This window comes from Polypterus senegalus, chromosome 17 (assembly GCF_016835505.1).
Source record: "Polypterus senegalus isolate Bchr_013 chromosome 17, ASM1683550v1, whole genome shotgun sequence".
Classification (NCBI taxonomy): Eukaryota; Metazoa; Chordata; class Cladistia; order Polypteriformes; family Polypteridae; genus Polypterus; species Polypterus senegalus.
In genome coordinates this window covers 14,799,715-14,825,783 of record NC_053170.1, presented here as the reverse complement: position 1 = coordinate 14,825,783, position 26,069 = coordinate 14,799,715, and the positions used below count along the sequence as shown (strand labels likewise).

Sequence of the window (26,069 nt, the reverse complement as noted above, 5' to 3'; positions counted from 1 at the left end):
CACTGAGTTTGATTTGGGCGATGGTCCGCGTTTTTTTGTTTTGTTTTGTTTTTCAAACCTTCAGTCCTGCTGACCTACAACAAAAGAAGGCTTCAAATTGTACACCTGCCCTTGTTTTTTTTTTTTTTTCTAAAATAAATGAGTAAAAATTCTAAAAATGATGTGCCGTCTCTCCTTTTTGAGGGGTATGGGGGGTGCAGGAAATAGATTTTCCTAATCTGCGTCAAAATAGAGAACATTACTGCATCAATTTGATATTTATGTATTGCTTCAGAAATCACAACCTGGGTCTGGATGCTATACAGATTACAACCATAAAAGTTGTCAACAAGTAAGAGTTGCGAGAATACAGAAATGTTCCAAGTGCCAAAATGTATTGGTAACCAAGAATGTTAGTGCGAACGCCTCATAGCTATCGGGATCCGAGTTTATATCCCACGACCGTTCTGCATCTGTGTGAAGTCCGCACATTCTCACTGTGTCTGTGTGGGTTTTCCTCTGGGCATTCTCTTTACTTCCACATCTGAAAGCTGTGCCATTAATTGCTGATTCTAAACTGCCCCCATGTCTTTGTGAGTATGTGCATTATTTCAATCTGCAATGCACCCTCAAGGCCTGCAGGCTTTTAGTGGACGGGACAGGCTGGTAGTAACAAAGACATCAAAAACAATCAACAGTTAACCGGTGGAGAAAAATATTAACACTTCACACTGAGGGAAACAGAACATGAAACTTGAACCCAGGATGCTGGATTACCAAGATAGCAAGACTAACCCAATGATGCACCAGTGATGGTTCCGATCAATGACTGATCATATGCCACTTATACTCTTTAAGATACAAATCTAACAAAGAAAATTGCAAGAACATGGAAAGTGGCTGGATGTGGAATTCAAATCCAAGATGATAAATCTGTGACCCTAACACTGGGCTGCTGTATAATAATATAGTTGTCATAACAATATAGAACGTTCCTTTAAAGTCCAGATGGACCAATTTTTTAAACTGAAGAACATTGAGGCTGTTACTAAGGGATAGTCTGACATTGCCATCATCGGATATACAAAAAAAAAACAAAGATAAGAAACTAAAGTTTGTGAGAGACCACCAAAATCGAAAGAATTAACCAAATTCCAAGATGAAGCTAAAATATAAAAATTACAATTGCTTAAAAACAGGAGTCTCTAATAAAGTCTTTATTTTTCAAGGTTTGGACATCTCCCTAACAGCAAGGTGATCTAGAATAATAATAATGGCTACTGTGATGTAACAAATGATGTGCACCACTTGCCTTCCAGCAGCCCAGCACTCCAAAATGATAACAATCATAATGCTTCTATCATGACCATAAAGTATAAACAAAACAAAAACATTATTTTCTCAAATCTGCCACTACTTTCAAATATATTTTATTATTTTTTATTATTATTATATTAAAATATCCTAAATTCAGCATGTGTGGATTTTCCTCCTTATAATCCAGTTTGCCTCTCAAAAACCTTCTCAGAGTCACTTAATTCAGATTAAGGTAAACGGGTTTGGTGGAGCCAATCCCATTGGCAGATCAGGTTAATCTGGCAGTTCCGTAATGTGGCTGTGAGTTGGCATACCCAGCGAAAGGCTGGTGCTCCAGAGCTGGTTTCTCGTTTGTCCATGATATTATCCAATAGGCTCCAACTCCCCTGCGATAATGAACCAGATTAAATGGGTAAGAGAAAATGTGACATAATGTTGCCATCTTGGTATGTGTTCCTAAAACTGTCAGTAAAATAAACTGATGCTGACAGTCACTGGCCCAAACAGTGCAAATCAATGGTAGCTAAATCATTGGACTGTAGAACACCAGGCCTCCAATTCAGTCTTCAACACTCACTTGCAGTATGACCCTGAGAGAGACTCTATACCTGTCAATGTTCCGACTGCAGAACATTGCACTTGTGATTTGTCATCTACTTTGTCAAAGGCATCAGCTAAAAAAAACAAAAAACATAAGGGACTCTAAACTGGTGCTGACATTTGACATTTGCTATATTGCGATAGAATGCTTCCGATTTCCTAATAATTACTTTCTCTTCCCTTTCCCGAGTTATTTAAGGGTATTGTCTCTTCTAATGATGTCACCCCCAGTGCTCCATGACTATAGATGCTTTTTCAAACACGTTTTCCAAAACACAACTTTATTTTTAAAAACAGACAGTATGGTGTAGTGGTGCGCTGGACTGTAAACCAGAGTGCTGCTGGTTCACTCGAACTGAGAGTCACTTTGCCCATCTTTGTGGCAAGATAAAAACAAGTGCAAACAACTTTAATTTGTCCTGATCTTATAAACAAATAAGATGTCACCCATATACTGTATGTACATCTATAAAGATTAATTTCTGATTATTCTTTAGACACAGTATAAGCAAATGTTACTTCACTCTTTTAGGAAGATTTCTCTGACAAAAAACATTGGTGCTCCATTTGCAACAGTCCCACATCTACTGTACATAATGCAAAACCCCACCAACCTCAAGAGCCCACCTGAGTAAAGAAACTCCATCTGCAAAATGAATGGCAGCTTCCTGGGCAGCAGGGACTCCATAACAGAGGCAGACCTGACCACAGCCAAAGGACACTTTCCTATTCCCACGGTTAGCTTAGTATGTGTCATGCTCAATGGCAGGGAATTTACATGTCTGTCAGCAATTCAATAATTAAAAACTTGGTCTCAAAGCAGAAACCTTGACAAACTTTAAGAAGAATCTGGATGAGATATTGGTGCGGCTTAGCTATTATCTAAACAAATGGGCTTGAAGGCTGATGGTCTCTCCTCAACTGTCACATTTCTTATGTTCTTCTGGTTTATTAATCTGCTCTATGACAAAAATTGCCTTTCTAATAAAGATACTCTTTTTGTAAATATACTACTATGTCACAGATACGATATGAAATTTCTCAGGTTACACCATGAATCTTAGTAATAAACTGATAGTCACATTCATTCCTGCAGCCCATTAAATGACAGTTAGGAGTTTCAGATTTTGGTTTATATGCCTTATAAATGTATCATCATTCCTCTTTCCACTTCATTTTCCATCTTATGTTAAGCAAAAATGGTACAGGTCATCAACCAGGAGCTTCTATATAGCAATTTAAATGTGAAGCAGTGTCTTATGGGCATTTATTCTTCAGAGATGAAGTGTGAAACAAAGTAATAAAGCTGGGAAGGAAGGTAATGGAGGTGCTGCCATCCTTTCCCCTGTATAACATCAGGCAAGTCAAGACATAAAAAACAGTACCATAACATTTGAACATATTAAATAAAATGGAAGACTTGTGTATATTCTCCCTCCCCAAGTGTGCTGTGGTTAAAACAGAAATGTCTGCAAAATTACTAACATATAAGCCAGTCAACTGGTTCAAAGGCTTCTAATACAGTATCTTGCAATGCTGCTAACCGTGCCAGGTTTAATACGGATGGAGGAGTTTGAATGATTCCATTTTGAGTTATCCAGACGGCACTCTGAAACTATGCTCTCTGAAACGTGAATATTCAAAGTCAAAATTTTGACTTGGTCACAATGCATCCCCTACATATATACAGTGGGATGCAAAAGTTTGGGCAACCTTGTTAATGGTCATTATTTTCCTGTATAAATCTTCGGTTGTTACGATAAAAAATGTCAGTTAAATATATCATATAGGAGACACACACAGTGATATTTGAGAAGTGAAATGAAGTTTATTGGATTTACAGAAAGTGTGCGATAATTGTTCAAACAAAATCAGGCAGGTGCATAAATTTGGGCACCGTTGTCATTTTATTGATTCCAAAACTTTTAGAACTAATTATTGGAACTCAAATTGGCTTGGTAAGCTCAGTGACCCCTGACCTACATACACAGGTGAATCCTATAATGAGAAAGAGTATTTAAGGGGGTCCATTGTAAGTTTCCCTCCCTTTAATTTTCTCTGAAGAGTAGCAACATGGGGGTCACAAAACAACTCTCAAATGACCTGAAGACAAAGATTGTTCACCATCATGGTTTAGGGGAAGGATACAGAAAGCTGTCCCAGAGATTTAAGCTGTCTGTTTCCACAGTTAGGAACATATTGAGGAAATGGAAGACCACAGGCTCAGTTCAAGTTAAGGCTCGAAGTGGCAGACCAAGAAAGATTTCGGATAGACAGAAGTGACGAATGGTGAGAACAGTCAGAGTCAACCCACAGACCAGCACCAAAGACCTACAACATCATCTTGCAGCAGATGGAGTCACTGTGCATCGCTCAACCATTCGCGACTTTACACAAGGAGATGCTGTATGCGAGAGTGATGCAGAGGAAGCACAAACAGAGCCGCTTGAGGTCTGCTCAAGCACATTTGGACAAGCCAGCTTCATTTTGGAATAAGGTGCTGTGGACTGATGAAACTAAAATTGAGTTATTTGGGCATAACAAGGGGCGTTATGCATGGAGGAAAAAACACAGCATTCCAAGAAAAACACCTGCTACCTACAGTAAAATATGGTGGTGGTTCCATCATGCTGTGGGCTGTGTGGCCAGTGCAGAGACTGGGAATCTTGTCAAAGTTGAGGGACGCATGGATTTCACTCAGTATCAGCAGATTCTGGAGACCAATGTCCAGGAATCAGTGACAAAGCTGAAGCTGCGCCGGGGCTGGATCTTTCAACAAGACGACCGACCGAAACACTGCTCAAAATCCACTAAGGCATTCATGCAGAGGAACAAGTACGACGTTCTGGAATGGCCATCTCAGTCCCCAGACCTGAATATAATTGAAAATCTGCGGTGTGAGTTAAAGAGAGCTGTCCATGCTCGGAAGCCATCAAACCTGAATGAACTAGAGATGTTTTGTAAAGAGGAATGGTCCAAAATACCTTCAACCACAATGCAGACTCTCATGGGAACCTACAGGAAGCGTTTAGAGGCTGTAATTTCTGCAAAAGTGGATCTAATAAATAATGATTTCATTTCTTTTTTGTGGTGCCCAAATTTATGCACCTGCCTGATTTTGCTTGAACAATTATTGCACACTTTCTGTAAATCCAATAAACTTCATTTCACTTCTCAAATATCACGGTGTGTGTCTCCTATATGATATATTTAACTGACATTTTTTATCGTAACAACCAACGATTTATACAGGAAAATAATGACTATTAACAAGGTTGCCCAAACTTTTGCATCCCACTGTATGTTATGGTATATGGAGGGAAAGAACAGGATAAACAAAGGGTGCAAAGTTCAGTAGAACTGGGGGAAAAAATAAGTCTACATTGCAATGAACTCTTAACCCTTTGGCCATTGTGTATGAGCTTTAGGCTCAACCGTGTGGGTCGACTTACCCTATCGCAAACTAAGAATGTGTCATTCTTCTCTAAACTCTGGCCTTTCTTCCACCCTTGCTTGACTCAAGTGTTTGCCTTCAACTCTTCTCAGCTCTATACTTATTTTGTTTCTGGCCTTAAAGCATTTTTAGGTCCACTCCCCTGCTCCTGAATCACTTTGAGGGTAAGAGGAGGCATTCCCTTAACTTCGAAGACAGCAGGTCAATAATACTCTATGTGGCCTCTACATGCCTAAAAAAAAAAGTCCAGTGCCCATATTTATCAAACATCTCAGAGTAGGAAAAGAGGTCGTAAATGGCACAAAAATCTCAAATGTGAACTCATACTCCACACTGGAAGCACTTACTTCTTAAGTGATACTCAGGTGTACAACAAATTCTTATCCTACTCAGACTTCTAGTGCAATTCGTAGGAGTACATTAGAACAATTTAGACGAGAGCAGGCCATTCAGCCCAACAAAGTTCACCAGTCCTATCCACTTAATTCTTCTAAAAAACCATCAAGTCAAGTTTTGAAAGTTCCTAAAGTCTTACTGTTTATCACGCTACTTGGTAACTTATTCCAAGTGTCTGTGATTCTCTGTAGAGAAGAGCCAAGCAAAATGACACCTTTTATTGGCTAACTAAAAAGATTACAATATGCAAGCTTTCGAGGCAACTCAGGCCCCTTCTTCAGGCAAGATGTAATGATTACTACATTCTCTACATTCATAATGGCTAACACGGTACAACACCCTAGTACTGTGATTCTCTGTGTAATCTGGAAAATCTTCCTAATGTTTGTGTGAAATTTACCCTTAACAAGTTTCCAACTGTGTCCCCATGTTCTTGATGAACTCATTTTAAAGTAACAGTATCGAACCAACAAACTAATTCCCTTCATAATTTTCAATTCTAAGACATTTGATAAATATGAGCACAGGTCTTCAAGTGGATGTCTCTGCTGCCTGTATTGTCTATGGAACAGTATGCTGCCAGACATTCTTTCACATGACCGTGTGTCCTCAAGTAGGCTGGAGATGTGCCACCTCTGGCGTGTCTTCCCTTAGTCTGTATTTCTCTTCATAAAGGATCAGGCAACAGCTAAGTCACCTGCCCTGTATCATCATGGGAAAAAAATGGCATGCGTCCACACCGCAAATTTACTCTCTCTCTCTCCTCTTATAGTGACTGTCATCCTATCAAGGTGCCCACCTTCTTCTTCATGCACACCCCAACTGGGGTTCTTTAGAAATTATATAGTATCCTGCAGAGAAAGAGAAATGGTACAGAACATTAATCTGGAGATTTTCTTTATGGGAATCACAGAATAAATGAATCAGTTAGAATGGCCTAGTGAGAAAGGTGATTGGATGTAAAGCTAAGGGCTGCCATTTCGATCCCCATAACTCACCTAAATGTTTGACCCCAAGTGAGTCACTTTAACTATCATTTTTCCAGTGGAAGAAATGTAGAAATTGTCATATGTTTTCTGTAAAACACTTTGAATTTGTATTCAGGTGCAGTTTAAGAAAGACTGTGTGTATGGAGTCATTCAGGGGATGAACCAGAAGTAGGACATGGTTCTGTCATCTTGTGCACTCCGGTCCCACCTTATTGATAAAGTTGAAAAAAAGGGCTTTATCAGCCCAGCACAGGGAAGAAGTATGGCCTCACATCTACGACTGGTATGGGGTGAGCCGGATAGATAGCTCTGGGGCGTACAGCATGGGTGTCGAACTTCAGTCCTGGAGGGCCGCAGTGGCTGCAGGCTTTCATTCTAACCATCTTCTTAATTAGTGACCAGTTTTTGCTGCTAATTAATTTATTTCGTCTTAATTTTAATGAACTTGACTCAGGCCCCCTTAGTTGTTTCTTTTTCCTTAATTAGCAGCCAAACAATAATGAGATAAAAAATGAACTGCCACATGACCAGCTCACCTCACACAATATCTGAAAATAAAGGTGAAGATCTCAGTAAGGTTGATCTCTCAGGTCACCAAAACATCTTGATGTTGCTCAAAAACAAGCTTAACAGAATGAATGGGATTTTCATTAAAAATCTAGTTGGAGTAAAACTGGTTGAAGTTTGAAGCCCCAATTTAGCTGATCATCTGTTGGCTTGTTTCTCATTTCTGTTTGGCTGTCATTTAATGAAGAAAACAATCAATTCAGAGGACTGAATCTTTAAAAACAGGGCTAATGAAATAAATTGAGAAAGAATTTAATTAGCAGTGAAAACTGGTCACTGATTAGGAAAAGGGTCAGAATGAAAACCTGCACTCACTGTGGCCCTCCAGGACTGGAGTTCAACACCCCTGGTGTAAAAAGAACAACAGAGTCGTGAAGTTAGTGCTTAAAGTGATAGCAGTAACTGTTTCATGTAATGAAACTTATGTGCAGGTTCTCAAACTCAGGGTTTCATCTTAGTGGTTGCAAGTGTGCTGTCTATTTTTAGCCCCCGTCAATTATTTGCTGGGATAAAAAAGGAGGAAATGAAGTCCCCCGCTTTAGCTGTGGAGCCGCATCCTCATCACATGACTGATGCAGGCAGCTGAAAAACAGGAAGAGGTGCCAGCGGGCTGACAAACAAGCGATCGCTGCCTAAAGACCTTAGGGGACGACCTACAAATCTAAGCTTTGCTAGCTGTTAACCCTGTCGCCCCCTTGGTCACCTTGCACTTTCACAGCACTTTGCAAAAAGGGATTTTTAGTAATCTAGCCATAGGTGGGAATGGTCTACTAATTTGAGCCAGTAACGGGAGCAGCCGGAAGCAATGTTGGACACACACACACACACATTGGAAATGCCCTTCACTGGAGCCAGCAACAAAAATGACCTGCCATCGCCTATTTTTTTTCTTCTGTACCCAAATCTTTACTCCACATGGCCTGTTGTTTCAAAGTAAGCGAATGCAGGGATGGGGCCATTTCCAGGGCAATAGGGAAGGTCAGGCTTTTGCAAGGCATTTCTGCTGGTCAGTATCTTAGCCAGGCACCATCTCGCCACAGTCTGTGTCTCTCTGCTGCCCCTTGTCTCTATGGCAACAAGCCCTGTCACTCATAAATGGGCACACAGAGTTCTCCCACCCAGCTTTTAACATTCATTTAATTGTGTCTGTGATTCAATAAAGACACCAAAAGGAGTACGATAATAAAGCCTAGTATTTGGGGGTTTGCCTGCAGCACAATTTTCCTGACAATCCTTGACTTCCTTCTTTTTATCCCTCAATATTCACAGAAATAAAAGGGCAGGACAAAACGTTCACACACACACACACACACTCACAACAAAGCACTTCTCTTTTTTTCTGTAACAGACTGTGTAAATTCTGCTGACCTTCAACTCAGGATGGGCACAAAAAAAAAACCATGGGCAATAATACGCCTTTTATTCACCCCTCTTTTCTCTCAACAGACCCTTCTATGTTAGAAGGCTATGAAGAAGAGAGACTCTCACATAATGTACAGTATATCCACAAAATGAAGTGTCCTTAAATAGAGAGTCACAGCACCAGTACCCAACATTTGCTGCATGGTGCATACAGGTAGGCCCAAACCTTTGAAAGAGGGTGCCAGGATTTTGAGGTGTAGTGCTCATAAGAGCCACCAGGAGGTGCTGTTTGGTTGCAGTAACATCAAGTTAGTGTGCCATTTATAGAGCTAACTGGACTGCATAGTTAACACTTAAGCATTTATTTATTTGGCTGACAAAGCAACTTACATTTATGATACAATTAGTTACATTTCTTCTGGTTTTCTAATTGGAGCACAAGCAGGATAGGTGACTTGCTTTTGGTCACACAGTGCCCATAGCATAATTTGAACCACAACCTCAGGTGTTGAGTCCAAAGCCTTAACCACTACACAGTCTGCAGCAGACATAACCAAGGATGGGCCTGGGTGGTAATGGACAACAGCACTCTGAACAAGATGTTCACCTGTGACTGTGTGACCAGAAACAGTCACAATTCCATCATTATATTTGTTAATGAAACCACTATCATAGGCCTAATTACCAATAAAGATAAGATAAATTACAGAAAAAAAGGTCTACCTATTGACTCAATGGTTCCAGGAAAAAAAGCTTGAGACTTTACTTCAGCAAAAACTAGGAGCTGGTCATAAATGGAAAGCAGAAGATGAACCACATTTTTATCTGCATCAAAGGGGATACTGTTGGAAGAATGAGAAGCTTGAATTCTTAGAGTGACTATCAATGATGAACCGAAACAGGGACAACACATGTCAGCCCTTGTCAAAAAGGCTCACCGGTGTCTGCTTCCTCAGCCATCTAATAACAGCTCACATTTCTCCATTTGTTCTCACAAACCTCTACAGGTGCACAGTGGAGTCGATCATCACTGGATGTACCACATCCTGGTACAGCACCTGCTCAGCTCAACATCGTAAAGCACAGTACGGGGTGGTGAAGGTGGCCCAGAATATTAATGACAACAAGCTGCCATCTGTTTGGGACACTCATTGCCTTAGAAAGATGAACAGGACTGTTAAAGCCCTCAGCCAATTTTCTGATTCTGATAGAATTTAATCATCGTATAAGCAGCACAGTGGCACAGCAGGCAATGCAGCCACTTCAAGAATCTGGTCACTGTGTGAAATTTCCATGTTCACACCATTTTCCGTGCACTCTTATGCTTTCACTTCTCTACACTGGTCCCTGTGTCATTTCTGTATGAGTGGGCACTGTCTTACAGTCATTTCTGCCAGGACAGGGTCTAGTTCCACCATGACACCTGAACCCGGATTAAGTGGTTTAAGACTGTGACACTATTATATATAATAAATATTTTCCACTTTAATTTTGCCATTGTTTCTGTATTTCTGTCTGTACTTGACAGGTGATGTAGTCTGACATTGTGCCTCTTTCCATTGCTTTACTGTGAATGCTGCAGCTCTGGATTACCAATGAAAGTGAAAGGTCAAATGGGGCAGTGTACCAACCAGAGATAGTAAAGGAGATAGTGGTTCTCCCTAATAATAGCCTATGGGTTGCTAGCCATCAGATAATTCAGTCACTGAGCACTCCAGATCTTATTTCAGCTTGGTGTACATGTATTGGTCAATGATGGTAGCTTAGCAGTCAGGTCTGGAAACAAGATGAAGCTTTTGAGGGGTGGGTATGGAGGTGGTGAATTGAGAGGAGAGCCGAAATACAGGTACCACACCATTTTAAATTTGGGTTTTTTTTTAGTACTTTTCTAGTACTGGTATACCACGCAACCCTAGTGTGGAGTGAGCATGTTCGCTCCATGTATGAGTGGGTTTCCATCTTGGTGCAGTGTTATCACCCAACTCCAGGATACGACTGTTAATGTATTTGGAGGTTTCAAATTGTTCCTACAAGTGAGCGAGTACATGTGTAAGTGGCTAAGGCCTTCTGTACCTCTAAAATGGATTGAGTAGGTTTGAATATGGTACTGTATGTGACATGTGTTACAGACTAGGGGGCGCTGAAGTAAATGTATATGAATATTGGAAAAACAATATGATTGCTTTATTGTATTGGACCAACTGTGCTGGCTGAAAGCACAGTACATTACTCACGATCAATAAGTTAAACCTTCTTAAACAATCATCATCTGCACTCCTAACTAAAATGTATCAGCACATATTTATGTAAACGCAGAGCCATGGGTCAAAGCGCTGTTGTACTGGTAGCTTGTTGCACTGGAATTAATGAGCCAAGCTGGACATGATTTTCTTCTAGTTGACTGTGGTTTAGCCACTCTGATATGGTAACTGAATGAGGCAACTTAGAGCTGAGAGGTTTCCCGATATTCCCTTTCGTTAAACTGTGAAATTGTAACACTTGGTGACATTTCACCTGACTCAGGACTCAGAACATTCTAGCTTTGGTATTCCCTCTTCCACCTTTTTTTAACTCCAGCTAAGATCTGTTACTAAAATATGCAATGCATGTCTTCTGCAACCTGCCCCATCCTTTATTTAAATTTTCTCATTCACTCTCTTTTACCTTAAAGCCTTTGGCAACACGATATGCAGATAAGCTTACAAAGTGTTACCTCAGATTGACAGCTTGACCAATACAATTAAGCTTTCCTCCTTGTCTTGTAATTCTATTAAAAAAGTAGTATCTGTCCTCTAAAAACCCAAATCATCAATATATTCAGATCTATTATCTCTTACTCTCCCGTATACATTATACCATGGGGCTGGCCAAAGACCTCTACTGTCAAAAGCGCACATGATCAATCCTTGGGACATTCATACAGTACCTGTTTTCTGGGAGACAAGTACTCCTCATGTTAATTCCTGTCGTTTCTTCTTCTCCCACTTGAGAAATGGGGGCAAGCACTTTTACCTCTTCCTCCTCCGACAGGTTCAGGCATCTCATTTTTGCCATCTTTTGTTTCTTTTGCAGGTTTAGCTGGGGTTTGGAGGGTGGCTGATCAATTATGTTTTTGAATTGTTTTACAATTCTTTGGTATTTTATGTCATTAGAATTTTAAGTAATAATAAAAAAATGTTTAATGTACAGTATGTCTATCCCTTTAGCCTCTATAAGCATATCTCATCTTGCAGAATGCAGAGTGTTTCATGTCAATGGTGCCCGCCTACGCTTTAGTCAATGTGGACCCCATTGTACTATGTAAGTGCACTAACTTACTCAATGCCCTTAGCATGGTTAACCACATAAAATGTTTCTGGAGGCTATTTAGTCTATCAGGCACATATGCTTAGCTAATACATAATCTGTCCAGATAGCTCATCCAGATAATTCTTAAAAATTGTCAAGTTCCCCTTTGACAGCATGGCTCAGTTGTTTGTTTCATATTTCTATGACGCTCTGTTGTTAAAACTGTTCTCTGGCTTCAGTTTTATATGTCTTTTCCGTCAATTTCCACTGGTGTCCTCAAGTAATTCACTGTACACTCAAAAGAATTTGCTGGATATCTATGCATTTCATAATTCTGAAGACCTCAATTGGTTCTTTTGCTCAAGATTAACAAGGTTTAATTCCATTACCCTACCACAGTATGAAATAAACTTTTATTCTGGGCATACTCTTAGCTGGTCGTCTTTGCTCATGTTCTAGTGTTGCTGTATCTGTTTTCGGAGCTTGGTGACCACAAATGCACACAGATGCACCATGACCAATTATAGCCAGAACAGAACATCCCTTGATTTGTTTTTTTGTTTTTGCAACTGAAACCAAACAGCACCTCCTGGTGGCTCTTATGAGCACTACACCTCAAAATCCTGGCACACACTTCCAAAGGTCCAGGCCTCTCAGCCTACCTGTATGCACCATGTAGCAGATGCTGGCTACTTTGACCCTGGGTACTGGTGCGGTCTCTCTATTTAAGAACACCTTTTAGCCCCTCATTTTGTGGATATACAGTATGTGAGAGGCTCTCTTCTTCTTTTTTTTAAATATAACCTAGCATTTTATTTTTCTTTTTAGTTGCTTTATAAGAATGTTGTGTCAACTGAAACCCCTAAATCTTTTTCCAGAGTTGCTTCTTGTAGGCCAGTGTCACCCATCACATATTTACGGTTTACTGTAATTATTTTTCTTTTCACCTGTGTATAACACTTTGTACATTTATAAATTAAACTGCATTTTCCAAGTGATTGACCAGTTCTGAAGATTGCACAAGTCTTTAACTAGTTTTGCTACCTTCTTTGTATCTGCTCGGTCTTCAATGTTAGTGTTTGTGAATTTCAAAAGTCTACTACATACACAAGAATCAAGGTCATTTATATAATCCATTCATCCATCTTCAAGCCCATTTATCCTAAGCAGGGTCACAGGGAAGCTACAGCCTATCTGGTGCAAAGCATGAACAACACCTGGATAGTGCTCTAGTCCATCACAGGGTGAACACACACAGGCAAATTTAGCAATAGCAATTCACCCAATATGCTGTCTTTGGACTATGGGAAGAAACAGGAGCACTTGGAAGAAACCCATGTGGACACAGGGAGAACATACCAGCTCCACACAAGGAGTGCCTGAGGAGCAAACCCAGGTATCCTTGGTGCAAGACAGTACTGCTACTACTGTGAGACCGTGTCACCCGTCAGTAATATAAATTAAAAAGTAACAGTCCAAGTACAGGCCTGTCTCAGTCCTGGAGGAATCTAGTAACAGTAGTTTTTGTTTTAACAAATACTCTAAGCAGATATTAGTTCAAGATTCTGAACTCGACTCCATATCCATTTTTAGGTCTTCAAAACTCTCAAGGGTATTGATAAAGATGATCCAGCAGAATTCTGTCAACTTAGCACTGAGTCATGAACTTCAGGACATCAGTGGAAATTAAGGGGAAGTGCATTTAGAATTGAAGCCAGATACACCTCTTTACTCAGAGTTGTGTGAAGGTGGAACAAACTACTAACCAATGTAGTTAAAGAAGAAACCTCAACAACATTTAAGAAGTATCTGGATGAGATATTAGGACAATTTAGCTATTGACTAAACAAACAAGCTGATGGACTATATGACCTCCTCTTGCTTGTCAAATTTCCTAAGCTCTTATACACTTGATTTATACGCTTTGCTCACACGTCAGACAAAATTGACTTAAATTGTGCATTTTATACACTGGTATATAAATGTTCTCCTCAGCTTGCATGTTAAGATGTATCCTATTATTTATTTTAAATTCATGCTTGTCATTTAAGCAATCAGTTGCTTACTTATTTGGGTCCAGGTGAAGTTATTTCAGCTCAGTCTTCCTCATCATTGTTCACTGGTCTCAGCTCTTTATTAGTCAGCACTACCAGGATATAATGTGGGGAGTCCGCTCTGCAAGAAAGTCAAAGTTTAAAAAAAAAAATCGTGAGTGCTCTCCTCTCAACTTTCTTTTATACTCAGATTTGGGGATGGATATTTGAGGAGTAAACTTCAAGACAATGATTATATTTTTATATTATGTACATTAAAGAACCATCAACAATGAATCAAATCAAATTAATAATATATTGAACAATTATTCTAAAAGTAAACTTGAATAAATCGGACTCTGCAGCTGCATGAATAAAAAAGTACCACTTCCGGTTAGCAGAAATAGCTTAAAAGTTGATAGAAATCTACGCTTTGTACCTAATACTTGTATGCAAAATTTGGTTGACCTAAGTGAACGTGTACTCAAGTTATCATGTTTATACACACACACAATTCCAAAAATGGAATTTTCAGACTCAGGGAGGTCTAAAACATCGAGATTCATCCAAATCTCAAGATTGAATTTTTGGGCGATTACAATACTTTCCCCATACCTCTTATACGAGAAAGTAAAAAAACAGACATGTCTATTAAAAGATGAGAAAACAATTTTTGCATTGCTTATAAAAGTAAACCCACAGTGCTGTGTTCTTCTGATTATTAGATTGTCAGAAGTTAAATAAAATCATTTTTTACTATTTCTTTAGGATTTTGCTTTTGACATTATTTAGTTACATTCTTATGTTGTGAGGGGGTGTGGTGGTAAACTTTGAAAGGCCAAGCCATGGACACATCAGTGTCTGAACTTTGTTGTTTCAAATATAGGAAAGACCAGTTTGTTTAGCTTAGGAAAACGTAGTCCTCCTGGTATTTTGTTTTTGGAGTTTTTTTTTTTGTTTGAATTTTTTTTAATGTTTTCAGCCCACGCTTTATACCAATTTTTGTGTTTGTTTTGACTTCTGGTTTTTGGTAAAGTTTCCAATTTTTGTAATGACCCCTTGTTGTCTTGATTATTCTCTTGTTAGCCATTTTGAATTATCCCTGCCTTGCTTGTTTAAACTATTTTCATACCTCAGGTTTTCATTTTATAAAAAGATTGTTTTAAGCATGAAAGGGGTGGGAAAGTCTCTCCATCCATCCATTTTCTGTCCCTACCTATCAAAATGGGGGTCATGGGAAATTAGTGCATATCCCAACAGACTAAAGACATTTGTCACATTCACTCTACTCGATGGGCAGCACGGTGGCGCAGTGGGTAGCGCTGCTGCCTCGTAGTAAGGAGATCTGGGTTCGCTTCCCAAGTCCTCCCTGCATGGAGTTTGCTTGTTCTCCCCGTGTCCGTGTGGGCTTCCTCTCACAGTCCAAAGACATGCAGGTTAGGTAGATTGATGATCCTAAATTGTCCCGTGTGTGTGCAGTGGGCTGGCACTCTGGCCGGGACTTGTTCCTGCCTTGCGCCCTGTGTTGGTTGGGATTGGCTCCAGCATACCCCCGTGACCCTGTGTTAGGATATAGCGGGTTGGAAATGACTGACTCTGCTCGATTGAAACTTGCCATTTGTCCTTAGCTTTGAGGTGTGGGAGGAAATCTGCAGAGCACAGAATCATCAACACAAGCGTGGGGAAAAATGTGCTAACACCACACAGACCAATCATTAGGCTGCCCCTCTGATTTTTCAGCCTGAAGAAAGCTCATCCTATTTTGTTTCCTTTTGCCTTTGCACAATAATGTGCCTAATTTTGCTCATTCATGTATGCTTTATTTATTATCTCATTCAACATATCAGAAAAGGAGTGGGAGGTAGCAATGCAGAGAATTCACTCGAGCTTCATATGCGCAAAGCATACAATTATTTAACTCAAAATTATATATCGAGCACATCTGTCTCGCTTAAAACTGTCCAAAAGGGCAAGATCCAGCTTGCAAATGCTGCAATCAAGTCCCAGCCTCACTGGGTCACATGTTTTGGGCCTGCACCAAATTAACATCATTCTGGACCAAAATTTTTAAGTGCCTTTCAGACAGCCTTGGTGTCACAATCCCTCCTGACCCATTAACAGCTGTGTTTGGTGTTCTTCCAGATGGGCTAAAAGTGGAGAAGGACGAACAAACTGTGATTGCCTTTACAGTACTACAATATTGGCACGCAGGCTAATTTTGCTGAACTGGAAGAATCCTAACTCTCCTCTTGTAAGTCAGTCGGTAACTGATGTTTTATACTATTTGAATTGTAAAAAATTAAATTCTCAGTTAGAGGATCTGTGTAGAACATTTTCAAAACCTGGCAGGATCTAATCAATAATATTTTAGAATAAGCTCTTAAAGCACTGAGGAAGTAATTCTCTTCCCATTTCTTTTTCTTCTCCATTTATCTTTATCCGCCTATTAAACTCATCAGTTTATGTATTTTTACAAGTTTCAAGTTTTACTTTGTTGGCCATGTTATCTTTCTCAGGGGTGGGGGTTGATTTGTTTTCAACCCTATTTTTTGTAAAATTTGATCTATTTGTATGGAATGATTACAATAAAATCAATAAAATAATAAAATAATAAAAAAAACTTGCCATTTGTCCTTACCTTCATGGCTTTGAGGTGTGGGAGGAAATGTGCAGAACACAGAATCATCAACACAAGCATGAGGAGAATGTGCTAACACCACACAGACCAATCATTAGGCTGCCCCTCTGATTTTTCAGCCTGAAGAACGCTCATCCTATTTTGTTTCCTTTTGCCTTTGCACAATAATGTGCCTAATTTTGCTCATGCATGTATGCTTTATCAGTGCTGCCGCAGCTTTTACAAAATGTAATAAAAATTGCGATAAAAAGGAGAAACACCCTTTACACCATTCAAATCCCCGAGGCTGGCTGGGTTTGTAGGTTTGTGAGCGCCCTCTAATGCTGATAATGAGAACTGTGCACATGCCTTTTTTCCCCCCTCTGCTCATTGTTTCATCAGTTACTTTCCAACCTTGGCCGGCAAGTACATTTTCATTTTAATGAATGTATTAAACAGAAGTCATATTTCCTAATACTTCTCACCTCCAAAGAATTATCTGACTTAGCTTTGCATTCTGAAAACAACATAAAAATGTGACTTCACTTACAAATGTAGGCAAAAGCTTAGGAATTCTCAAACAGACAAGGTTGGTTATCTACACCTCATTGTATTTGATTTATAGGTTTATATTTTGGGTGGCAAGATAGTGAATCCTTCTGTCTCATGGATCCAGCATCTTAGAATGAAATTGTCATGATGCAACAATGTAGAGTTGCAGGTTCTCCATATATCCATGTATTTTTTTTCCTCACACATTCTTTCAGATTTACAATTTAGGTTTAATGGGAGCCCCCTCACACAACATTGAGTAGGCTTTACTCCTGATACTCTGATTTACCACTTGCACCCAAGACATGCATGTGTGTTAGGTTATTTGGCAGTTCCGTAACCTAGTATGAGTAAGCAGACTCTACAACAGAATAACAGACTTGGTTCTTGCTTTGCATACACTGCTGCCAGAAACAGGTGATGGTCTCCTGAGACTTTACCCGTACTGGATTTGGTGAATTTCAGAATGTTGTGTGCCAAAGCAGCAGTGAATGAATACTGAGCAGGGTTAGGTGGAACTAACAGTGGGTCATCAGTCAGTCTTGTGTCCACCGTCACTAAGAAGAATAACAGAAAATCCTCCAATGCGTAATCTATGGAGATACTCCTCACCCTCTGACAGGTTCCTTGCAAAAAAAAAAAAAAAACTGAACCTATCTCTGACTGCAGACTGGTGTCAAAAGTCCACTACCCCATTAAGAAAAGAAAAAGGAACTGACTTTAATAAAAAAAACAAGCTGACATGAAATCCACAGGGGAGTGCTAAGGACCAAGGTTGAAACCCCTGCTCTATAGCAAAAAAAAAAAAAATGTCAATACTGGGGGACGCCATTAGGTGCTAAATTTCCAGTTTAGAGTAGGGAAACACTGATGTCTATCCTGGCAGCGTTGTATACAAGGTGGGAAACAACCCTGAATGGGACACCAGTAGGACACACTTACTCATACAAAGGCTGAGTGAGAAAGTCTGTCATTGCATAATATGATCCGTGCAGCTGCGGTTAGAATTCAGAGGCACGTTGCTCAGTTGAGCAGAGGAGTTACCTTTCGCTCATTTGGGTAAGCTGTTGCTTTCTGAAGAGGAGCAGTGCCAGAACAAGTTTTGCAGAGGCAGTGACACATGATTATAATACTAATAAAACCCACGGCATTTTCAACTTACAATAAATATGCCAGAGACTGCATACGTAACAAACTAGAACAAACAGAACTTCATCCTACATAACGCAACACTGCATATGTTAACAATGTTGCTCAACAAGCCCAAAGCCCTGTAGAAGTTTCAGCTACGCAACAATAATAAGGAAGCACCCGTAAGCACACAGGCTTTTGTATACAGAAAAAAAAAAATATCCTGAGCCAATAGCGTCCTAGACGGTGGACTATCTGTCCTGCAGACTGCAGTTTATGAGGGTCGAGGACTGTGTCTCTGATGCAGATGTGAGCGACACTGGAGCACCACAAGGAACAGTCCTGTCTTCTTTTCTGGTCCTGCTGTATACCACAAACTTTACATATAATGCCTGGTCATCCAACATGCAGAAATTCTCTTCTAAAGGGGTGTGTATTGACTGGGAGGCTGAAACAGAGAATAGGAGTCAGGTGGAGAACTTTTTGTTTCTTTGTGGAAAGAGCATAACCTGCAACTCAACATTAACAAAAACCAAGAAAGTGGTGACTGATTTTAGCAGCACCAAAGAGCTGCCACGTCCGGGCACTGTTCAGGTGGACGTGGTGCATTAGCTACATGTACTTGGTAGGGTCCACAGCACAGGCAAGATGAACTGGTCAGCCCATCAAAGGAGGCAGGCTCAGTTAAGAGGCAAACTTAAACCCCCCTGGAGGTAGTAGCAGAGGAGATAATGAAGACAAAACTGATGGCCATTATGAACAATGTTGTACATCCTCTCTGTGACACACTATCATGAGGTACATTTAGGCAACACATTATACAGCAGTAGTGTGTCAAGAAACACTACTCGGGCTCCTTTACACCGTAGTGGCAATATGCCTTTATAATGCCTCACTGGGACCGTTCTATAATTAGCCAAGTTTGGAAGTCTTTCTTTGTTTAACTCTTGTGTATGTTTTAGGTGGGTTGTTGATGTTGCTTGTTATAATCTTCTTATATACCATGGTTGTCCGTTTGTCTGTCCAGGATTTTAAATCACCTGTAGCTCACAAACCGTTTGAACTATTGACCTGAAATTTGGTACACATATATTACGTGACGTCTACTATCCGCTTTCGGGGTGATGATTGACCTCCAAGGATATTCCGCTTTTTATTTTATTGTAGAACCAGCTCTCGCCAGTGGCTAGTAGGGCAGCATTCTCATCCCTATCACTTTCTCCGTCACTTCCCCTACCTCTACCAAAAGGTGGATTTCATGTTCAACCAATGGAAAGGTCGCTTTAGGGAAAGGGTGTGTGGCCTGATGTTGAGTGCCCATTTTTATGTTGTCCTTCATCTTAACTCCTGAATTAATAAGGGTTTAGACGTGCATAAGTGTGTTCACAAACTCTATATACTGTATGCATGTGTGTCACTGTGTTTCATTTCTCTCTATTATAAAAAAAAATCCTGGAGAGAAACAGCAGGGTGACGAGACGTGATCTTCACGTTATGATCACAGAAGACACTTAAAAGACCTGTGAGACTAAAGAGATTGGCCACGGAGCGTCTCGCGGGGACCTTAAACATGAGACTTAGTGCCAAGAGATTGACCCAAGAGCGTCTCGCGTTGACGTAGAACATGAGATTCTAGCAAGACACGTCCTAGTTACAAATAAATAAGAACACGGGCAACAACACACACAGGTCCAGGGCTCTCAGCGCATATAAAGCGTATAAGGACAATACATTATAAATGAAACGTAGATGACTAAGCGGAGAAGAAAGCAGGACGGAGAAAAGAGACTCAAAAGCGTTGGAGAGACAAAAAAGAAAAAGAATAATCCATTCATTTTTTCCAACCCGCTGAATCCAAACACAGGGTCACGGGGGTCTGCTGGAGCCAATCCCAGCCAACACAGAGCACAAGGCAGGAACCAATCCCGGGCAGGGTGCCAACCCACCACAGGACACACACAAACACACCAAGGCCAATTTAGAATTGCCAATCCACCTAACCAGCATGTTTTTGGACTGTGGGAGGAAACCCACGCAGACACGGGGAGAACATGCAAACTCCACGCAGGGAGGACCCGGGAATCGAACATGGGTCTCCTAACTGAGAGGCAGCAGCGCTACCACAGCGCCACCGTGCCGCCCAGAAAAAGAATAATCTAGGTGCAAATTCAGAAAATAAGGAAAGTAATTATCAGCCAGTGAAACTGAATAAGAAGCACGTCCAATCTGGACATTGGCGCTATACACATGCAGAGCAGGTTAGAGATTATGAAAGCAGTGGAATTCGAAAGGCTCAAAAAAAAAGTTGCCGTGATACACATGTGGAGAAAGTTAAAGAATATGAAAGTAGGAAAATTAGAAAGTATTAAAAAAAATTAAAGATCGTAGTAGCACAAACAAATGGAAATTATTACTCGAAAAAGGGGAAATAATCACCACGGACCAGGTGTCATTAAAATAAAGCAGGATAAAGAGAGGTCAGAAATAAAAAAGGTAGAAAATAAGGTAAAACGTCATAAAGAGGTTAAAAAACAAGAGGGGCAAACACATGCAGAGCAGATAAGAGATAATGAAAACTGGAATTCAAAAGTCTTGTAGAAACACATGCAGAACAAGATACAGAATATGAAAGGAGAAAACAACGACAGGGTCAGAACAAAGAAAGTAAAGATCGCATTAGCGCAAAAAAAGAGAAATTATTACTTGGAGAAATAACGAAAAGGCGAATAGAGATCGAATATATGGACACAGGTGATATGTCAGAAGTATGTAAATAGTGTAAGGCTTTGAAGTTTAAGTCAAGAGAATTTCAAAAACGGAGTTTACCTCACATGCATTTATTGGTTACTTTGCAAAAAAAATGATTAACTGCTGATGATGAAGATCGTTTTGTCTGAGCTGAAATTCCAAATAAAGAAACCTATCCTGAATTATGGTACAAAGCCATTAAACACGTCTCACAGACCTCATTAAAAAGATTCAGCACGTTGGGACTCAAAAGATTCCAAATATTGTTTTTACAGAAGTTCTGAAATAAAAGTGAAACTAATGAAATAGCAACAATTCAAAGAAAAAAAAAATCTTAAAAGTGTGTATTCGGAAAAACAAAAATGAGCGAAGCCCCCTAGTTGTATAAAAAGAAAAAAAAAAAAAATATATATATATATATATATAAGGCATGCATGTTTAAGTTTAAAGATAAGATGTACACGCCCTTGGGAGCCATAATGCTAGCCTGTAGTCTGTTCAAGCTGTACTTTGTGTACTTCTAAAATTCTCTATGGGTATATACAATTGTGAAAAAAGTAGGTACTATATGTCCCATAAAATGTTCTTTTTTTACATTAGTGGACATATAAAACTTTGCTCATTTATGCAGCAACCATAGATAAAGATTATATCTTTATACATAATACTCTACCGTGGCTGTTTGTTTTTCTGTCCAGGATTTTAAATCATCTGTAGCTCGCAAACTGTTTGAACTATTGACCTGAAATTTGGTATACATATACTATGTGACGTCTACTATCCGCTTTCGGGGTGATGATTGACCTCCAAGGTTATTCCTCTTTTTATTTTTATTTCATTGTGGAATCAACTCTCAGCAGCAGCCGTTCTCATTCCCTACCACCTTCGCCATCACTTCCCTTACCTCTTCATATCTCAAATCATTCTTTAGGCAGATTGAAGACTTAAGTGCCAGCTTGAGTGAAAAATTAAAGAAAATGTACTAAGTGATTGCAACACATACACTGACTTAATCAGTTTTAACATGAAAAGATGCCGACGAAAGAAGAGAAGAAGCAGGCCGCAAAGGTGGAAAAAACAAGAGCTGCTCAGGAAGCAGCAGGCGCATCAACCTCTGAGCAAACGAATGGTAAACGCACAGAGAAAGAGGACGAAAACTAGGAATGCTCAAGTCAAGCGGATTCAGTGCATGTTATCGTGTAGTGCACTGTTACTGTATTTCTATATTGCTCAGGCTTGTTCTGTTTAACCTAAATTTCCCCTTTGATACCTGGCTCAAAGAGGTCCTAGTTGAGGATCAAGTTTCTTTCTCTTTTTCATATATTTCCAAATGTAATTTCTTCCATAGGGAGTATAAGATTATTAAGGAAGAAAGCAAACGCAGAGGTGGTGTGCATTTTTTTTAAATGGCTGAATCTCATAATATTGATGTCTTTTTGGTCAACAATGACATGTATGTAGTATTTTACAACATGTGTGTAATTGCAAGACACAGATCAATGTTTGACAACTGTCTTGGACATATTCGATAACTTTTCTAGCTATTATTTTCCAGTGGTGCGCCATTTGCTCTTTGTGCAAAGCAACATGCAGGCAAGATTTTCTTAGTAATTTATAGAAAACGCCTAATTTTCTAACACAATTTTGTCTGGCAACTGTATATACACCATGTTTGTAAAGAAATAACTTTGACAGACTAATACTGAACCTATCCTGTAAGGTTATGTTTTATATTAAACCAAATGAATTCACATCAACTGTGGTGCCATAACTAAGTCCATTTTTTTATGAAAACAATACTTTCTCCTTATATGAAATGCAGAAAAAATGAAAAAGATAAGTGAACTAAAAAATGAAATTACTTTGAGGTAAAATGGTTGGAACAAAAAAAACCCAGCAGCTCCCAGGACTGAACTACCACTCAAGATCCTGCCTTGTGTCCAAATGCCCCTGCAACCCTAACTTATTTTGTCAAAAAATACATACAGGAAACAATCTGAAAGAAATTAGAATCAGGTAAGGAATACAAACGTTTCAAGGCAAGGTACCTGTACTCAATAATCATGGTAACTGGAGAGGGGGAAATATGTCTTACACACACTGAGCAAATTATGAGGACCCCTATACATTGTAGGGCCTCCTTTTGCTCTCAAAAGAGCCTCATTTCTTTGAGGCATGGAACCCAATATCCAATAGAACAACTTTGGCGCGTGGTAGGACAGGAGCATGAATGTGCAGCTGACAAATCTCCAGAAATTGTGTGAGGCAATTATGTGAACATGCCGCAGAATCGCAAGAGTCATGTCTCCAACATCTTGTGGAATCCATGCCACGAAGAACTGAGGCTGCTCTGATACATACAGATATTGAGAAAAGGCACTGGAGGTACATGTAGTGCAAGAGATAATAAATATTTTTAAATTATTCTTTGACAGGTACCATGGCTAATAAAAGGATAAGTGTCTGGGTATCAATCTGGTTGTTATGTTGCTATCATTTCAACAGATGGAGCATCACAAACATAAACCTTAACAAAAGGATAAGTGCCTATATATCAATCTGGTTGTTATATTTCTATCATTCCAACAGATGGAGCATTACATTAACCTTAATAAAAAGGATTAAGTAGTGTCTGTGTATCTGTGTCCCCATCTGGTTGCTGTCTTTCCAAAAGATGGAACATCACAAACGTTAACACTGCTTTTACTAATCATACACCAAATTGCATATAACAAGAGAAATATGTATGATCTAAAACAGGGGCTCTCATATTCGGTCCTGGGGAACCCCCTGTGGCTGCAGGTTTTTGTTTAAACCAGCTTCTGTTTTTAGTTGGACTCCTGCACTAATTAAGTGAACTGTTATTTCCAAAATTGTGTTTTAGAAACAATATATGAGAAATTAGAAAACTAAGTTTGGAAAAAAAAAAATAAAAAATAAAATTTACTAATCAGTTATATAGGAATAATGCATTTTTCTCTTTTTAACAATATTTTCATGTTGAGTCTCATTCCACTTTTCAAGATGTTCTAATTGTTTAATTAATCCTTTATTTATTATCTACTGGGTCTGACACTGAAGTAGTTGCAGCCTTTCATGATTCAGTGTTGTTTGCCTGGGTGTCTGCTCTGCGTTTTTAATTGTCTTTATTAAGATACGATAAAAGGTGCCTTCTGGAGAGCCGACCTACCCAGAGAAAGGGGAAAAGATAATGAAATCAACTAAGAAAGTTAAACATTTAAATCTATAGCAAAAACAGAAATATTTCTGAATGGCTTATACATGTAAAAATCATACCTCTGTGCTTTTCTAAATGTAGAACAAGAGAAAAAAATACCAGCTAATTAGATGATATTAGATCTAGGGCATTAATTGTGGTTACTGATTATGAATCTGGTTGAAACAAAAATCTGAAGCCACAGTTGGCCCCCAGGCCCAACTTCGAGAACCCCTGCACTAAAACATTAGCAGATTTAACTTAAATGGGTAGTACAGCTACTCTATAGAAATAAAATGCACTGCATGTCATTCCAACAGGTGGCACATCAAACATTTATAGTACTACTGTACTATTAGAAACGTTTGCAATGTGCCACCTGTTGGAATGACAAATGCAGTGCATTTTAATACCACATGCATTACAAAATACATTCTATAGGTGGTGCGCTGCAAACGTTAGCACTGAGGATTTATATTGAGGTCTTAGATTTCAACCAAACTTAGTTACAGGTAACACAATTAAGGACCCAATCAATCTAGAAGTCTACAACTTTTTGAAGTTTCAGAGACTCCAGATATGTCATCAAAATTTACCAACTGGAAACAAATAAGGACCTGCTTAAAATGAAAGTTTATAGAACAGATAAATATTTACATATGCAAACTGCGAGTTCGTGGTGTTTAATGTTTGTTGTATGCGTTTTATTTTAAATTACTGTATACCTGTACGTACTGGCCTCTGAATGTGTAAAGTACGTTTAAAACGTAACAGAAACGTGTGTGTGTGTATTGTGATGCAACAAATGAAAATGTTAGCACAAGATATCCAAATAAAACCTAAAATTCAAACAGCCCTTTCTGTGGACAAGTCAAGGAAACTTTAAAACGAGAAACTTTTAAGTTTCGATCCGTGAAACCATGGATAGATACACAATAAACATCCCATTTAGCTGCAACAATTCCTTATTTATACCAAGTAGTTGTAAATGGGTTTTCTGTAAAGCTGTTGCGCTTTTCCGAAGGCTTAAGGCACTTTCGGGAAAAGAAACAGCAAAAGCGAATAAACACCACAGAAATGCAAGAAATAAAAATAACTAAGCATATTTACCCCACCAACTATATCGTTGACATCCTCAAATAACGTCCTGTTTTTATAGTTCACTTGAACGCGCAATAAATATATTTTTCTTTCTTTTTTCATTGTCGTGACATAAATTGTGTGCTTTGACAAGAAAGTGAGATAAAACCCCTTTCCTCCATGACGCTAACTAAATCCAACTAAAGACCACAAATTCGGCGTTAACACATTTTGCCGCGGTCTTCTTCGTAGACGGCGTTGTCAATCAGTTTTAAAAAGAACCCCGCCCACTAGAAAAAAACAAACTCATTGGGTAACTTGCACTGCCTATCATTCCGAGTCGGCTAGAGGAAGCTCTCAGTTTCTTCTAACTTGACCCGCCTCTCAATGTCGAAAACAGCCCGTCAATCATCAGTATGTTACTAATGATCATTTTAACATATCCAACAGGATGCAAGGAAGAAAAAAAAACAATTCACCCTGCCTTTTTGATAGGTTGAATTTACCGTCACTAATTATTACGTCACAGTCGTCTCACTGGGAACACATTGGGTAATGCAACTGTCGATTTTGAATTGTTGTTTGGTTATTGGCTAGATGTCTATCAATCTTCTTCACTTTCCTCCTTTACAGCCGACCCCACCCATTGTTCACAAAAAGCCCTGACTTTTCATTGGATTTCTGGCATGGCAATCGTCAACCTAACTCAAATATTGGTTCACTCGCCGGGTATGTCTCA

At 39.3% G+C, this 26,069-nt stretch overlaps 1 long non-coding RNA gene across 2 annotated transcripts; it reads right to left on the bottom strand.

Moving 5' to 3' along the window:
• Positions 1-1,464: 1,464 nt before the first annotated feature.
• LOC120517654 lies at positions 1,465-25,582 on the bottom strand. Of its 2 annotated transcripts, none has more exons than XR_005631074.1 (3): positions 25,361-25,582; positions 14,019-14,127; positions 1,465-1,682 (listed from the first exon to the last, which is right to left on the bottom strand). It is a non-coding gene; the product is annotated as an uncharacterized LOC120517654 (long non-coding RNA). The 2 variants fall into 2 exon arrangements; XR_005631073.1 differs by lacking the exon at positions 1,465-1,682 and adding an exon at positions 6,184-6,597.
• Positions 25,583-26,069: the final 487 nt, after the last annotated feature.